A 5,522-nucleotide genomic window follows, 5' to 3' on the forward strand; every position below is an offset into this window, starting at 1 on the left:
GAGTGAAGTGAACCATTTTTTTAAAATGTTTTTATTGATTTTAGAGAGAGAGAGAGATAGATAGAAACATCGAACAGCTGCCTTCTGCCTGCCCTCTACTGGTGTCTGAACCGGAAACCCAGACATGTGCTCTGACAATAGAACCCATGACCTCCTGGTTCATAGGTTGACACTCAACCTTTGAGCCATGCTGGCCAGGTGGCCATCAACATTTTTAAGCTAGTAAGTGTTAGGTCCCCAAAGGAGGAACACATGAGGCCAGACTGGTGAGGGATTATCAATTTATTTGATCATCTGCACACCAGGTGGCTGAGCCTGGATGGCTGCAGCACCCAGTGACAGGAGTCAGTGGCTTTTACTGGTAAAGGACTTTTGGTCGGCTTTTTTTTCTGGGCGGAGACTTCTTTATGCATACCCAGATGGGAGATAATGGAATGTGGTCACCGCAAGTGAAATGTGGTCAAAGGGAATGTCCATAGTGAAATGACCTGAAAAGCCAGTTCCCGGGGAAGGAGTAGCAATTCAATTGCTTGGTCAAACCTAACATAAGTACTCTAGCTTACACATGGGAAATGATCAACATATATTTGTTGATGATTCTAACAATAGTGAAACCATGATTTATAAATACTGTTAGGTAAGAACTTGTCTAATCAAGTGAAATCAACAAACATTTCTTGCAAAAGTATTTCAAAGAAAGGACAAGAAAGCTAATGGACAGTTAAATAGGAATTCAAGAAGCTGTACAGGTGGAGTTACAAATGTCTCTGATATCTAAAAATCTCATCTTTGTCAGACAGAAGAGGCATATTATTTGTGGAAGTTAGGGTATTTAAAATCAGTATAAAAAAGAAACTCCAGGAGAAACCAAGATGGCAGCATAGGTGGACACCGGAGATTGCTGCCTTGCACAACCACTTCAGAAATGCAGCTGAAGGACGGAGCGGACATCGTCCAGAACCACAGGAGGGCTGGCTGGGTGGAAATTCTACAACTAGAGGGAAAGAGAGAAGCATGCCGAGACTCAGAGGAGGTGCGGTGCGGAGGTAGGGTACAGAGGTGCAGAGGCGCATGCGGAGAGGGCTGGTGGCTGAGGACATGGTTGTTTTTTTCAGTCAGGAGGGAGTCTCAGGCTCTGAGCTCCAGTTCTGGGCGAGTCTCTGGGGACCCAGACTCATACGGGAGAAACTGGACTGTCTGGCATCGGTCAGAACTCGAGGGCAGCTTTCTCTCGGGATGCTTGCAGCGACTGCCGGGACACTGAGAAGCAGAGCCTCTGAGGGCAGGACTGAGAGCAGCCTTGACTGCTCGCTCTGCCCTGTTGATCCCCTGGGACCCGGCCCTGCCCAGGCCATGCACGGAGGCTTTTGCCTATGAAAGTCCTGGTCCTTTGCAATCTGATAATTACCTAACAAACTGCAGCTGGCCCGAGGCCCCAGGGCAACTTGCATTGCGTCACAGCTGGCTCCTGCTGGATAGCCTCAGGAAGAGGCTAGATTAGCACCTCCTTAGGAGCCAGTGTGCCCTGTGTTTACATGGGAGAACTGCTGTGCTGGTGCACCAAGAGTGTCTACCTTAGGTAACTGGGGAGGCTGAGCCACTGGGCCCTATAGGACACCTAGCACACAAAGCCACTCTATTGACACAGCGAAGCATAAAAAAATTGCCGAGACAAAGAAACAGGACACAAATGACAGAAATGGAGGAAAGCAAACTACTGGATATAGAGTTCAAAACCACACTTTTAAGGTTTTTCAAGAATTTTCTAGAAACCGCCAATAAACTTAATGGGACCCTCAAGAAATCTAGTGAGACCCTCGAGGTTGTGATAAAGGACCAACTAGAAATTAAGCATACACTGACTGAAATAAAGAATATTATACAGAGTTCCAACAGCAGACTAGAGGATTGCAAGAATCAAGTCAAAGATTTGAAATACGAAGAAGCAAAAAACACCCAACCGGAAAAGCAAAATGAAAAAAGTATCCAAAAATACGAATATAGTGAAAGGAGCCTCTGGGACAGCTTCGAACGTACCAACATCAGAATTATAGGGGTGCCAGAAGAAGAGAGAGAGCAAGATATTGAAAACCTATTTGAAGAAATAATGACAAGAAAACTTCCCCTACCTGGTGAAAGAAATAGACTTACAAGTCCAGGAAGCACAGAGAACCCCAAACAAAAGGAATCCAAAGAGGACCACAGCAAGACACATCATAATTAAAATGCCAAGAGCAAAAGACAAAGAGAGTATCCTAAAAGCAGCAAGAGAAAGAAAGTCAGTTACCTACACGGGAGTACCCATACGACTGTCAGCTGATTTCTCTACAGAAACTTTGCAGGCCAGAAGGGAGTGGCAAGAAATATTCAAAGTGATGAATAGCAAGAACCTACAACCAAGATTACTCTACCCAGCAAAGCTATCATTTAGAATTGAAGGTCAGATAAAGACCTTCACAGAGAAGAAAAAGCTAAAGGAGTTCATCACCACTAAACCAGTGTTATATGAAATGCTGAAAGGTATCCTTTAAAAAGAGGAAGAAGAAGAAAAAGGTAAAGATACAAACTATGAACAACAAATACACATCTATCAACAAGTAAATCTAAAAATCAAGTGAATAAATAATCTGATGAACAGAATGAACTGTTGATTATAATAGAATGAGGGGCATAGAAAGGGAGTGGACTGACTATTCTTAGGGTGGAAAGGTGAGTGGGGGATGCGGGTAGAGACTGGACAAAAATCGTGCACCTATGGATGAGGACAGTGGGTGGGGAGTGAGGACGGAGGGGGGGTGGGAAATGGGTGGAGGGGAGCTATGGGGGGAAAAGAGGAACAACTGTAATAATCTGAACAATAAAGATTTAATAAAAAAAAATAAAAAAGAAACTCCATCTGGATAGCAAGACTTTTTTTATTTTTAATCATGTGGAAGGAAAATTGTCAGAGTAAAAAATATTCTTAAAATCTCTTTATTTGTCATAAAAATAGTGTGCATATTTTGTTTTAATATTGGTAGAAATTATTATGCCCATCACGTTTAAGATCTTGGACTATTGGAAGAACCTGTCAATAGACAGTTAAGCATTCCAAACTTTCTGCCCATAAGATCTAACTATTAAATCCTAAAAATAATGAGAATTAGGTAGCAAATGCTAATGTGTTCCTGTTTGCCTACAGGTTGCTCTAATCCAGCGATTTTCTCTTTTTTTAATTTAATCTTTATTGTTGAAAGTATTACATATGTCCCCTTTTCCACCCATTGACCCCCTCCAGCCTGTCCCTGCCCCCCATCCCAGGCCTTCACCGCCCTATTGTCTGTGTCCATAGGTTATGCATATATGCATACAAGTTCTTTGGTTGATCACCTCCCACCCACCCACCCTACCCCACCCTCTAAGATTCCACACTCTGTTCCATGCTTCCATGTCTCTGGATTCACTCCATTCATCAGTTTATTTTGTTCATTAGATTCCACATATGAGTGACATCATGTGATACTTGAGGATAATAAAGGCCTGTAGCAAAGGGAGGACAGAGGAAACTTAATCCAGCGATGTTCAACCAATGTGCTGCAAGAGGCACAATGGTGTGCCTCAAGAATTTTTAAAACATGCAATACCTAACTATTTAGTCAGAGGCACCTGAGCTCTTTTCCCTTAGATCAGTGGTTCTCAACCTTCCTAATGCCGCGACCCTTTAATACAGTTCCTCATGTGTGGTGACCCCCAACCATAAAATTATTTTCATTGCTACTTCATAACTGTAATTTTGCTACTGTTATGAATCGTAATGTAAATATCTGATATGCAGGGTGTATTTTCATTGTTACAAATTGAACATAATTAAAGCACAGTGATTAATCACAAAAACAATATGTAATTATATATGTGTTTTCCAATGGTCTTAGGCGACCCCTGTGAAAGGGTTGTTCGACCCCCAAAGGGGTCGCAACACACAGGTTGAGAACTGCTGCCTTAGATTGTCAAATAAAAAAATGACAACAGCCAACACAATAGCTGTGAATGAATCAAAATCATACCTTTTTTTTTTGTCGAACCAGCAAAAAATATATTTTTTGGTATGCTGAAGAATTTTAGTAATTCATTTCTGTGTGCCATGAGACGAAAAAGGTTGAAAATTGCTGCTCTAATCTATGTCACTGTTACTCCTCTCTTTGCTATTATATTAGAGATGTGCTTCTTGTTATGACTATTAGCCCATTATTTGTGATATATTTTGCAAGTATTGTCTTCCAGTTTGTCTTTTGATTTTGCTTCTGGTGATTTTTGCTACATAAAGTTTTTGTAAAAAATGTAGTCTTTTATTACATTTGGATTTTGAATTATAGTTCAAAGCCTTCCCCAAACCCAGGTTATAAAGGAATTCATCGGTTTTTTAGTACTTGTTTGCTTTTGTTCTTTACATTAAGATCTCTGATTCCTTTGGATTCTATTTTTGGGTGTAGAGTGAGGTATAGATCCAATTTAATCTTTTGACCAATGACTATATTCTCTGCAACCACACATCTATAAGCTCTCCCTTAGGATGAGTCACTTAGTGAATCACATTAGTTTTTTTGTTTGGTTCCAAAGGATAGCGTTTTCTGAAAATGTATGTAGATTCTGAGGGTGTAACTTATCTGGAGCTCTAGTGCCTCATATAAAGAATATTGTATTTACAAAGTACTTTTCTAATTGGCCAGACCTACTCAAGCAAGGATTGTGGAAATTTTAAATAAGGTGAAAGATATGGTTTCCATGATTAAGGACTTCAACTTGTGGCAGTACATGTGGAGTGATTAGAAAACAATTGAAGGCAGCATAACTACTAGACTTTCCATTTTGTGTTACTCCCTACATACCAGGAAGTATTTCTCTGCACTAGGGCAATCAATCTATGAAGGAGTTGCTTTTGAATTATTCATTTCATTTTTTTCTTTTTATTAAAATTTATTGGGATGACATTGGTTAATAAGATTATATAGGTTTCAAGTGTTCATTTTTATGATACATTTCAACTACAAGTAATGGAGAATTTAGCTTACAGAGGCTTAAACATTTTTTTCCCTCTTATATCAAGACAAGAAATCTGGAGGTAGGCGGTTACTAGCTCTGGTCCAACAGCGCAACAGTGATAGGTATACCACCTCTATGGAATAGAAAAAGAAAATGAAAGAGGGGGATAAGGACACATACTAATACCTTAATCAATAAAGAAATTTAAAAGAAAAAGAAAATAGTTGAAAAAAATGAAAGAAAAATAATCAAGATATTGTCTGATTCAGTTGCTAAACCTTATATATAAAGAACTCTTCAGATCCCAGGCACAAAATCATAAGAGAAAAAATATGTTTATCTCTGATTTTTCTATAGCAGCATTTAACACCAAAAGACAATGGAGTTGTATCTACAAGCTCTGAGAAAAAGTATGACCCAAGAATATTATACTCAGCCAGGTTGAACTCAATTTTAAATGCAGCTAGCAGAAATTCTTAAACATGAAAATACTTAAGGAATAT

The sequence above is a fragment of the Myotis lucifugus genome, unplaced genomic scaffold (assembly GCF_000147115.1).
Source record: "Myotis lucifugus unplaced genomic scaffold, Myoluc2.0 scaffold_0, whole genome shotgun sequence".
Taxonomy (NCBI): Eukaryota; Metazoa; Chordata; class Mammalia; order Chiroptera; family Vespertilionidae; genus Myotis; species Myotis lucifugus.